Below are 13,622 nucleotides of genomic sequence, written 5' to 3' on the forward strand. Positions count from 1 at the left end.
GCCTGCCAGACAAAGACTTAGCTAATTCACTAGTGGACAGATGTTCAGAAGCTGCAGGAAGGGTGAGATTCATGTCTGTTATGTGCAACAATATGGAAATGCTTCTATCTGGAACGTTATTCATATTATTGTTATTTGAATACTGTTTCAGAAAATTTTCATCAAGACACTTAAGTCTCATCGATCTAGGAATGTTATAATATGTAAGTGGACAGAACTTTGATATTCCGCTGTAAACCTGCTCCTCCCTCGTTTTTCCCCAAAACCTTGGGTCGTCAGATACAGCAAAGGCACCAACCCATCAGAATAGGAAGCACTCAAGACTTAAGGCAGCCACTGCAGTAGGATGAACTGACTATCAGGCCTGGGCATGTCCTTGATGCTTCTTTCCCTTAGAGCTTACATTCAGCATCACCAAGTCCTGTAAACTTTTATCTGTAAAACATCCTCAATCTGTCCCCTTTTCTCTTGTTTCCTCAATTATGCTGGTCCAGTAGCCTGGATTACTGTTAAGAGCCTCCTCTGTTCCTACCCTTCTATTCCTGCCCCATATGGTTTTTCTCCATAGCAGCCAGGGTGATATTTTTAAAACTTCAATCACATCACATCAGTCCTACTTAAATGGTCCCCCATCTCACTTAGAATGAAATCTGAGCTCCTTGTCGCGGCCTTCATATAGCTGAATATGATCTGATATACAGATCACCCATCTCATCGCACACAACTCTTACCCCCCCCCCCTTCACTCGTGCTTCAGCCACACTGGCTTTCTTTCAGTCTTGAACAAACTAATATGAAAGTCAGGTGTGCACCTGCATTTAGCCATGTTATGACAAAAAATTGCACATAAAAATAGGTATAGAAAGAGAAATCACTATTTCCAAAGATGACTTAAAAAAGGAACTAGACTTCAAAAATGAACAAAACGAAAAGACAACTACTGAATGGGAGAAAATACGGGCAAGTGTTATGAGTGATAAGGGGTTGATATCCAAAATATATAAACAACTCATATAACTCAGCATCAAAAAAACAACACGATTTTAAAAAATGGGCAGAAGACCTGAATAGACATTTTTCCAAAGAAGACATACAGATGACCAACAGGCACATGAAAAGATGTTCACCATCGCTAATCATCAGAGAAATGCAAATGAAAACCACAGTTAGCTATCACTTCACACCTGTCAGAATGGCCATCATCAAAAAGAACACAAATAACAAATGTTGGCAAAGATGTGGAGAAAAAAACCCTCCTACACTGTTGGTGGGAATGTAAGTTGGTGCAGCCACTGTGAAAAACAGTACGGAGGTTTCTCAAAAAACTAAAAATAGAACTACCAAATGATCTAGCAGTTCCAGTCCTGGGTATATAGCCAAAGAAAACAAAAACATTAACTCAAAAAGATATATGCACCCCGATGTTCATAGCAGCATTATTTACAATAGCCAGGATATGGAAGCAACCTAACTTCATCAAGAGATGAATGGATTAAGAAGACGCAGTACATATATACAATGGAATACTACTCTGTCATAAAGAATGAAATTTTGCCATTTGCAACAACATGGATGGACTTGGAGGATATTATACTTAGTGAACTAAGAGAAAGGCAAACACTGTGTGATATCACTTATATGTAGAATCTAAAAAATTAAATATAACAAAAAAGGAAAGAGACTCCTGGATATAGAGAACAAACCAGTGGTTACCAGTGGGGAGAGGGAAGGAGAGAGGGGAAGATAGGGGTAGAGGATTAAGAGGTACACACTACTAGGTATAAAATAAATAAGCTACAAGGATATATTGTACAGCACAGGGAATACAGCCAATATTTTATAGTAACAAATCGAGTATAACCTTTAAAAAGTGTGAGTCACTGTACTGTACACCTGAAAATTATATAATATTGTAAATCAAATATACCTCAATTAAAAAAATAAGCTACTTTGAAATAATCTAGTAATCGTGTATACAAATTGATGTAAAGCTTAATTCAGTGAATTAATGTGAAAACGTGAAAACATTTCCCATAACACGGAGTATTAAAAAATATAATTTTACAGTTAGAAAAAGTATAATTCAGAGTAACTGTAAGAAATAATCCAGTAGGACACAAAGGAGACGCTTACATAACAACTTCAGATTTCTTTTTCTTCAGAAGTTAAGGCATCCTGAACATCTAAGCTGGCCGGTGAAACTGCATAGATTTTATGGCTAGCATGCGACTACACTTGCTTAGTTTGGGTCCATAGTAATTTGTATTTGAAAAGACATGATTTTGCATTACTTTCTTCTCATATCTTAGTGAGGTACTTTCAGCAGGTATTATCAGAGAGGTAGGTTAAGTGCTCAAGTCACACATTTAATCACTAATAGAACCAAGTCTTTTGGTTCCATATCCTGTATTCTTTCCACTGTATCATTTTGCTGATCCTCTAAAAGTTAACTTCCTCACTGCTGTGGGGTTCATAAGAACTACTTACGTCACTTACATAAACCCACCCCTCCAACTAGTATAGCTTTGATACGAATTGCTAAAGTTTACCTGGGGTAGAAGGAAGCCTAGGAACCAGCTATAGGAAAGGAAATGACTTGTGATTCTAGTGGAGTTTTAGAGCTGTCTATAATTCCTAAAATGGAATGATTTCTACCGGGAGAAGAGGTGAAATAATTAACATTCCTCACTGACTTCTACTGGATTTCCCTTTGGACGTAAGATCCAGTGAGAGTAGGTAGTTTCTTTCTTTCTTTTACTTTTTTTAAATTAGAAAAGTTTCAAACACACAAAAGTATAATGATATATACCATTATACCACCTCATGTACCATCACTGAGTTTCAACAGTTTTCAATATTCTACTATTTTTGTTAGATCTGATAACTTCCTCTGCTTGTTTCCCTGAAGTATCAACATTTAAAGCAAATTCTGAGACATATCATGTTACCAACACATACTTTAGTATATATGTCTAAAAGATAAGGATTTTTAGAATTTGTAATCACAATACTATTACACACCTAACAAAATGAACAGTAATTTCTTAATATCCAATACCCAAGGCATATTCAAATGTCCTCAGTTGTCTTAAAACTGTCCTTTTGCAGATAGTTTATTCAAACTAGGATCCAAACAGGGTCCAAACATTGCATCTGGCTGATGACTTGTAAGTCTCTTTTAATCTAAAACTGTCCTGCCCTCTTTGTACACCTTGTTTGTTAAAGAAATGGATCATTTGTCCTGTAAATGTTTCTGCATTTGGGATTTGGGTGATTGCGTAGCAGATTGTTAAGATGGCTACAGCACTACATCAATCATTCTATGTTCACACCAAAAATTCTACTGGCTCAATGACACCCTGAAGCAAATCAGGAAAAAAGCAACACTTCCTCAAGGTACTTTATTGCTCTTTGCCCCTCAAATAATTGTTATCACAAATATAAAAATCTCTGATAACGAAGAATGAATGAAAACCTCCCAGAGTTGTGCAATGTACGACCTGTACAATCGTATGTTGCAGCCTGGATTGAGAGTTCTTGGTGAGATAACTTCCCACAAGTAAGAAAAAGTGGGTGGGATTTCTTTTGGATAAACTGGATTATTTCAGTCTTTACACTTGAAAGGCATAGAGAACATCAGTGTTCAACACTATCATTATCCTTTGACAGTGATGAACTTGACAGGCTTTTCATACTTTCAAACTGTGTAGTGCCAAGCATCTGGACTAAGAAAAAAAATTCAAGGTTAAGGCTTTTGGCAAAGGATTTAACTTTTTAAAAAAATTTAAATGGTCTCCAATGCTATGTTCATGTGGAAACCATTTGATTTTATCCTTTTCATAATTAGACAAAATAGTTGGACTTTTTCACAGACAATAACAACGATCAAAATGTGTTTAGTCTGCCACTTCTAAAAAATTCATCCAGTGATTGGTTCTAAATTTCTCATAATTTGGCTTACAATGAAATGATCATAGGTATGCTGAGAACAAAGTTCTACACTGTCAAGTCTTTTGTGCAAATTGAAAACTACTGTCAGTGGATACAAAAGAGGGCATATTAGCAAAGGTTTGGAACTCTACCAGCTGCTGGAAAAGTTTAATATTTTTAGGACTAGGATAACTGAATTTAAATGGTTTGTGACTTAATTATAATTTGGAGCAAGTAGCAAATATCTGAATTCCTACTAAGTAAGTGCCATGCTAGGTATGAATGTTTCTTAAAAGTTAAAAAATAATACAACCTATGCAAAGAAAAATATCTTCAAGATGTAGACTAATAACAAATAATTTAAAAATGTGAGACCCAACTCATTTATGTATTAGGAATTCACAAAAAGATGCATTAAGTCAAAATGTTTTCTAAACTATTAATTCAATAGTTAAAGAAACCAGTGTGAGATCTTTTGTTAAAACTTGGAATGACAGTTCCTTTTTGACTTATGCTCACTACTGCATCCCCAATGTTTAGGTAGAACAGTGTGTCCAGAGCACAGCAAGTGCCCAGTACATATTTACTGAATGCATGAATAGATATTTAAATCTGGAATTTACCATACAAGTTAAGGTATAAGTTACTTAAGGGCAGTATTTCTTAAAATACTTAAAAGTATTAATACTTTAATACTTAAAAGTATTTCTTAAAAGCAGCTTTATATATCAAAAATAATATTAACAAATAATTTTGTTGGCACTAAACTAAATGAAGGCCTCATGAAAGACAGGTAGATCTCATCAGGCCTAAACATTTCTAAGAATACTGGACTGACCTGGAAATGTGTAAAGTAACAGGAATTCTCATTTACCTCTTGTAGGATGGCAAATTGGTATAAACACTTTGGAGATTAACTTGGCACTATGCAGTAAATTTGATGATATACATACTCTATGACTCAGCTGTTTCACTCCTAGGTAAATAAATGATCTAGAAACACACCTACAACCAAGGTGGTATGAAGCAGAAGTAGTAGTAGAACTAGAAGGGCAAAGGGGAGACTTCCAGTTTCTGGTGTGGCACCTAAGGATCTCGGAAAAAGCTCACAATAAGGAAAACGCTAAAAAAAACCCTGAAAATCAACAGCTCTTTTTAGATCTATTGAAGGACTAAGGTCACAGAGAAAACTGCCTCCTCCCGAATTGGACAGACAGATTAGCAGATATAGAGAATCACACCCTACTAGAGCAGAAGCCCAGGAGCAAAAGACTGGAAAACAGCACCAGGTAGAAAATCGTAAACTGTAACTGATAAATTGCTGGAGGCTCAGTGTAGATGAGTTTGAGAGTTTAAAACTCTAGGGGAAGTTTTCTGGTCTCGCACGTGAGAAGCAGAAGTCATGATTCTGCCATAACAAGTAAAAAACTGAGCAAACTGAAACATCAATAATTCTTCTTAGATCCATCAGAGAAATGAACTCACAGGGCAAACTACTGCCCCCTACACTGGAGATGCAGACAGGTAGATACAGAGAATCACAACTTATCAGAGCAGAAACCCCTGAGCAGAAACTTCACAGGAACCAGTACCAGGGTAGGAAAAACTGAACTGTAATTGATGAACTGCTAGAGGCTCAGTGTGTACAAGTCTGAGAGTTTAAAACTCCAGCGGAGCCTGAACATTTTTTGTGAGTTTTATCTTGTGGTGCTCTACCAGGTTCTCACAGTGAATGGTGGAGAAAAATCCCCTTGGGCTTCTGGAAGGGGAGGAGAAAAGCAGCCACTTTAAACTATGCCAGGGCATTCTGTTCTTAGTAAGCCTGCCCTCAAGGATAAACTATCACAACCTATTAGGGTTTTTATCAGAGTCTAACCAACATGGAGGAAGGGAAAAACCCAACTCCAACCTCTCCAGCCATCAGGTCACACTAAAGGCTGGGAAAAAACCGAAAGGCACTTGTGAAGTTCACAGCCCAAAGCCGACAGGCTCACAAAAAGATTGAGACCTACTCACAGGATTATAGAATGCTTCCTGTCCCCCACATCTCACCACCACACCACCAATGGCCTACTTAATGGAATTCCTTTCACTCAGAATATCATGTCCCACTTTTCCAACAAAAAATTACAAGGGATACTAAAAGGCAAAAAACACAGTTTAAAGAGAAAGAGCAAGCATCAGAACCAACCTCAGATTCGGCAGGGAGGTCAGGATTATCAGATCATAAATTCAAAACAACTCTGATTAATACGATCAGGACTCGAATGAATAAAGCAGACAATATGCAAGAACAGATCGAGGTAAAGTAAACAGAGAGATGGAAAATCTATGAAAGAATTAAAAAGAAATGCTACAGATCAAAAACATAAACAGAAACGAAACATGCCTTTGATGGGCGCATTAGTAGACTGGACACAGGTGAGTAAAGAATCGCTGAGCTTGAAGATATGTCAATAGAAACCTCCAAAACTGAAAAGCAAAAGAGTGGAACAAAACAAAACCCAATATACCCAAGAACTGCAGAACAGCTAAAAAAGAAAGGTGTAGCATGTGTGTAATGGGAATACCAGAAGGAGAAGAAAGAGAGAGGGGACAGAAGCAGTATTTGAAGAAATGACTGAGAACTTCCCCGTTAATGTAGGACAAAAACCCACAAATCCAGGAAGATGAGAGAGCACCGAGCAGGGAAATGTCAAAAAATATGAAACCTAAGCATATCATATTTAAACTGTAGAAGATCAAAGATTAAAAAAAAATTATCTTGAAAGAAGCCAGAGGGAAAAAAACACCTTACCTTTACAGAAACAAAGATAAGAATTACACCTGACTCTCCTCAGAAACCAGACAAGCAAGAAGAGAGTGAAGTAAAATATTTAATGTATTGAGGGGAAAACCCCCCCACCAACCTAGAATCCTGTACCCTGCAAAATTATCCTTCAAAAGTGAAGGAGAGGAGTGATGTCAGCAAGATGGCAGAACAGGAAGCCTGCCCTGGGTCTGCCTGCCACCATGGAGACTTAACATTAACAAACAGACCAAATGCCTCTCTGAGAAATCCAGAAAACAGTTAAAAGGTTCCTGCAACAAAGGCAAGGGTGAAGCCAACAACATCAAAGCCCGCTAAGAAAATTCATTACACTGTCCACTCTCTTACACCAGAACTTCTCTCCCCTGGGAGGTAACCCCCAACTCCTGTGTTCTACCTGGTAAGGGAAAGGTATAGAATGTATGCCTAATGTCAGAATTTTAGAAGGGCTGCCCAAGGGAGCAGTTTCTATCTTGATGTATCCAAGTACTGACAAGAATGGGGTGCCAGACTGGGGGTCTCTGAGAACAAAGATGATAAACTATGCACTAGGGTCTGCAGTACCACAGACACACACTAGATAGAAGCTCCAGTATCACAATTTACTACAGCTCCAGAGAGGCTGCAGTCTTACATGCAGACACCGGGGGAGTTCCTGAGTAGACCCTAACCTTCCTCACTTGAATACTTAACTATAAGGCTACCACAGTCACAATATGGAACTGGTGAAAAACATACAGATAAATGGGGCAGAATAAAAAGCCCAGAAATAGAGCCACATAAATATAGTCAACTGCTCTTTGACAACAGAGCAAGAAAGAAAGGATAATCTTTTTAAAAATGGTGCCAGAACAACGAGGCATACCAAAAAAATTCATCTAGATAAAAGAGAACTTTAGGGCTTCCCTGGTGGCGCAGTGGTTGAGAGTCCGCCTGCCAATGCAGGGGACACAGGTTCGTGCCCTGGTCTGGGAAGATCCCACATGCTGCAGAGCGGCTGGGCCCGTGAGCCATGGCCGCTGAGCCTGCGCGTCCGGAGCCTGTGCTCCGCAACGGAAGAGGCCACAACAGTGAGAGGCCTGTGTACCGCAAAAAAAAAAAAAAAAAAAAAAAAAAGAATCCACCTGCCAATGCAGGGGACACAGGTTTGATCCCTGGTCCAGTAAGATCCCACATGCTGTGGAACAACTAAGCCCGTGCACCACAACTACTGAGCCTGAGCTCTAGAGCCCATGAGCCACAACTACTGAGCCCGTGTGCCACAACTATGGAAGCCCGCATGCCACAACTACTGAAGCCTGTGCACCTAGAGCCCATGCTCTGCGACAAGAGAAGCCACGGCAATGAGAAGTCCGTGCACCGCAAAGAAGAGTAGCCCCCACTCGCCACAACTAGAGAAAGCCTGCACGCAGCAACAAAGACCCAACACAGCCAAAAAAAATAAACAAAATTTTAAAAATTCACCTTTAAAAAAATAAGAGAGAACTTTATCATTGTGATAAATGGCATTTTTTCATTTTTCTCATACTGAATATAGTTCCCTATGTTATACAGTAAATCCTTGTTGCTTATCTATTTTATGTACAGTAGTTTGTATCCGATAATCCCATACTCCTAATTCCCTCCCTCCTCTCCCTTTGGTAACCAGAAGTATGCTTTTTATGTCTGTGACTCTGTTTTGTATATAGATTCATTTGTATTATTTTTTAGATTCCACATATAAGTGATATCATATGATATTTGTCTTTCTCTGCCTTACTTCACTTAGTATGATATTCTCTAGGTCCATCCATGTTGCTGCAAATGGCAATAGTTCATTGTTTTTTCATGGCTCAGTAATATTCCATTGTATACATACACCACATCTTCTTTATCCATTCATCTGCTGAAGGACACTTAAGTTACTTCCATATCTTGGTTATTGTAAATAGTGCTGCTATGAACACTGAGGTACATGTACATTTTTGAATTAGAGTCTTCGTCTTTTCTAGATATATGCCCAGGAGTGGGATTGCTGGATCATATGGTAGCTCTATTTTTAGTTTTTTAAGGAATCTCCATACTGTTTTCCATAGTGGTTGTACCAATTTACCTTCCCACCAACAGTGTAGGAGGGTTCCTTTTTCTCCCCTGCCAGCATTTATTATTTGTAGACTTTTTGATGATGGCCATTCTGACTGGTGTGAGGTGATAACTCATTGTGGTTTTGATTTGCATTTCTCTAATAATCAGCAATGTTGAGTATCTTTTCATGTGCCTGTTGGTCATCTGTTATATCTTCTTTGGAGAAATGTCTATTTAGGTCTTCTGCCCATTTTTTCATTGGATAAATGGCATTTTTGAAAATTATACAACTAACATCATACTCAATGGTGAAAAACTGAAAGCTGTCCTCCTAAGATCTGGAACAAGATAAGGGCGCATGATTTCACCACTGCTATTCAACACTGTACTGGAGGTTCTACCCAGAGAAATTCACAATGAAAGGAAATAAAAGGAATCCAAAATTGTAAAGGAAAAAGTAAAACTATGTATATTCGCAGACGACATAATCCTATGTATGGAAAATCTCAATGAATCCACAAGAAACCTACTAGAGCTAATAAATTCAGCTAAGTTGCAGGTTACAAAATCAACATATCAGTTGGGTTTCTATACACCAGCAATATACAATCCAAAAAGAAAATTAAGAAATTAATTCCATTTGCAATAGCATCTAAAAGAATAAAATACGTAGGAAAAAAATCTATTAACAAAGGAGGTGATAAGACTTATATACTGAAAACTGTAAGACACTGATGGAAGCCACTAAAGAAGACCTAAATAAATAGAAAGACATCCCATTTTCATGGATTGGAAGATGTAATATTGTTAAAGTTTCAATCCTACCCTAAGCAATCTACAAGTTCAACACAATCCCTGTCAAAATTCCTACAGCCTTTTTTGCAGAAATGGAAAGCTCAAACCTCAAATTCAGATGGAATTCGCAAGGGATCCTAAATAGCCAAACAATCTTGGAAAATAAAGAACAAAGTTGGAAAACTCATACTTCCCAATTTCAAAATGTAGTGCAAATCCAGAGTAATCAAAGCAGCGTGGTACTGGCATAAGGACAGACATAGAGATCAATGGAACAGATTTGAGAGTCTAGAAATAAACCCATTCATCTATGGCCAATATTTTTGACAAGGGTAAAAGACCATTCAATGAAGAAAGAATAGTCATTTCAACAAATGGGGCTCGGACAATTGCATTTCCACATGCAAAAGAATAAAGTTGAAGCCCTACCTCACACTATATATAAAAATTAACTCAAAACTGATCAAAGACCTAGTATGGGCTAAAACCATAAAACTCTTAAAAGAAAACATAGGGGTAAATCTTCATGAGCTTGGAATTGGCAATGTATTCTTTTTTTTATTTTCTTTTATTTTATATACAGCAGGTTCTTATTATCTATTTTATGGCAATGTCTTTTTTTTTTTAACAGATCTTTATTGGAGTATAACTGCTTCACAATACTGTGTTAGTTTCTGTTGCACAACAAAGCAAATCAGCCATATGCATACACATGTCCCTATATCACCTCGCTCTTCAGCCTCCTTCCCACCCTCCCTATCCCACCCCTCTAGGTGGTCACACAGCACTGAGCTGGTCTCCCTGTGCTATGCTGCTGCTTCCCACCAGCCAACTATTTTACATTCGGTAGTGTATATATTGTCGATGCTACTCTCACTTTGCCCCAGCTTTCCCCTCCCACCCCATGTCAGGTCCATTTTCTATGTCTATCTCTTTATTCCTGCCCTGCAACTAGGTTCGTCAGTACCATGTTTGGGGGGTTTTTTTTAGATTCCATATATATGTGTTAGCATAGGGTATTTGTTTTCTCTTTCTGACTTACTTCACTCTGTATGACAGACTCTAGGTCCATCCACCTCACTACAAATAACTCAGTTTCGTTCCTTTTTATGGCTGAGTAATATTCCATTGTATATATGTGCCACATCTTCTTTATCCATTCATCTGTCGATGGACACTTAGGTTGCTTCCATGTCCTGGCTACTGTAAATAGTGCTGCAATGAACATTGTGGTACATGTCTCTTTTTGAATTATGGTTTTCTCAGGGTATATGCCCAGTAGTGGGATTGCTGGGTCATAAGGTAGTTCTATTTTTAGTTTTTTAAGGAACCTCCATACTGTTTTCCACTGTTCACAGCCATTGCACTGTCTTACATTCCCAGCAACAATGCACAAGGGTTCTTATTCTTCCACATCGTTGTCAATGTTCTTTGAAGCACAAAACCTTTTAATTATGATGAAGTCCAAATTCTCTATTCTTTTTTTGTTCATGCTCTTGGTGTCATAATTAAGAATACACTGTGGAACAGTATGGCAGTTTCTCAAAAAGTTAAACACAGAATTGCCATATGATCCAGCAATAGCTCTCTTAGGTACTTACTCAAAAAATGAATGCAGGAACTCAAATATACTTCTACACCAATTTTCAGTGTTATTCACAATGGCCAAAAGGTGGAAGTAACTCAAGTGTCCATCAGCAGATAAATGGATATACAAAATGTGGTAAATTCATACAATGGAATATTATTCAGTCATAAAAAGCAATGAAGTTCTGATACATGCTACAACATGGGTAATCCTTGAAAACATTATGCTAAATGATATAAACTAGACATAAAAGGACAAATATTGCATGATTCCACTTACAAGAAATATCTAGAATAGGCAAATTTGTAGTGACAGAAAGTAGACTAGAGGTTATCAGAGACTGGTGGGAGGTGGGAACAGGAAGAAATTGTTTCAGAGGTACAGAGTTTCCAGAATGATGAAAAAGTTTTAGAAATAGATAGTGGTGATATCTGCAAAAACACTGTGATTGTAATTAATACCATTGAATTGTACCCTTAAGATGGTTAAAATGACAAATTTTATGTTATATACATACTTTACCAGAATAAAACGAAATATCAAAAAAAGAATCTGGACATAGATGTTACACCATTCCCAAAAATTAACTCAAAATGGATCATAGACCTAAACGGAAAAGGCAAAACTCTAAAACTTCTAGAAGATAACAGAAAATCTAGGTGACCTTGAATTTGACAGTGAGTTTTCTTTTAAAATATTTTTCAACTTTATTGAGGTATAATCTACATACAAGAAACTGCACCCATTTAAAGTATACAATTCTATGAATTTTCACAGATATGTACACCTGAGAAACCATGTCCACAATCAAGATACAGAACATTTCCATCACCCCCCAAAAGTTTCCTTGTACTCCCTGTGCAATCAATCTCTCTCTCCACCCCTGGGCTCCAGGTAACCAGTGATCTGCTTTCTGTCACCATAGATTAGTTTGCATTTTTTGGAATTTTATATAAATGGAATCATGCAGTATGTGCTTTTTGTGTCTGGTACATAATCATCTGATTGTTTCTTCTTAGACCTATTAACATAGAGAATTATGCTGATGATTTTTCCTAATATCAAGCCATACTTCTATTCCCAGAACGAGTCCCATTTGGTCACTGACAGTGAGTTTTTAGGTACAACACCAGAAGAATGAACCATGAAAGAAAAAAGCCGATAGGAGGGACTTCATTAAAATCAAAAACTTCTTTGAGAAAGACATTGTTCGAGATTGAAAAAACAAGCCACACACTGGGAAAAAATGTTTGCAAAATACATATCGGATAAAGACTTGGTATCCAAAATATACAAAGAATTCTTAAAACTCAAACAAGAAAACAACCTGTCTTAGTCCATTTGGGCTGCCATAACAGATACCATGGACTGGGTGGTTTAAACAACAAACATTGACTTCCCACAGTTCTGAAGGCTAGGGAATCCAAGATTAAGGGGTTGGCCAATTTGGTTCCTGGTGATCGCTCTCTTCCTGATTTGCAGATGTCTGCCTTCTTGCTGTATCCTCACATGAGGGAGAGATCATGTCTCTTGTGTCTCTTCAAGTACGAAGGCACTTAATCCCATGCATGAGGGCCTCATCCTCATGACCTAATGACTTCCCAAAGGCCCCTACCTCCAAATATCATCACACTGGGGATTATGGCTCTAACATATGAATCTTGGAGGAATACAAACATTCAGTCAAGTGTACAACCCAATTAAAACGTGAGTAAAAGATCTCATCAAAGAAGATATACAGATGGCAAATACAAATAAGCATCTAAAAAGCTGCACAACATTATATGTATGAGATACCACTACACACCTACTAGAACGGCTACAATACAAAACACTGACCACACCAAACGCTGGGGAGGATGTGCAGCAACAGAACTCTGTTATTTCTGGTGGGAAAGCAAAATGGTACAGCTACTTCGGAAGACAGTTTAGCGTTTTCTTACAAAGCCACACAGTGTCTTACCTCATGATCCAGCTATCATGCTCCTTGCTGTTTACCCAAATGTGCTGAAAACTTATGTCCACACAAAAACATGCACACAGAAGTTTACTGCAGCTTGATTCTTAACAGCCAAAACCTGGAAGCAACTAAGATGTTCTTCCATAGACAATATGGAATAAACATACTTTGGTACAGACATACAATGGAGTATTATTCAGCAACAAAAAGAAATAACCTATCAAGCTACAAAAAGTCACGGAGGAGCCTTAAATGCATATTTGCTATTCCAACTATATGACAGTCTGCAACAGGTAAAACTATAGAGACAGTAAAAGATGAGCGGTCGCCAGTGGTTTGTGGGAAGGAAAGAGAAAGGGATGAATAGATGGGGCACAGGGGATTTTCAGAGCAGTGAAACTATTCTATATGATATGGTAGATACATGACATTACACATTTGTCAAAATGCACAGAATTGTACAATGCAAAGAGGGA

At 37.8% G+C, this 13,622-nt stretch overlaps 1 protein-coding gene across 2 annotated transcripts in view; it reads right to left on the bottom strand.

Moving 5' to 3' along the window:
* Window positions 1-13,622, bottom strand: part of RNF13 (ring finger protein 13) — a 131,531-nt gene that overhangs the window by 1,815 nt on the left and 116,094 nt on the right. The gene's annotated exons all lie outside the window — the stretch shown is intronic.

The sequence above is a fragment of the Grampus griseus genome (genome assembly GCF_964374135.1).
Source record: "Grampus griseus genome assembly, chromosome: 5".
Lineage (NCBI taxonomy): Eukaryota > Metazoa > Chordata > Mammalia > Artiodactyla > Delphinidae > Grampus > Grampus griseus.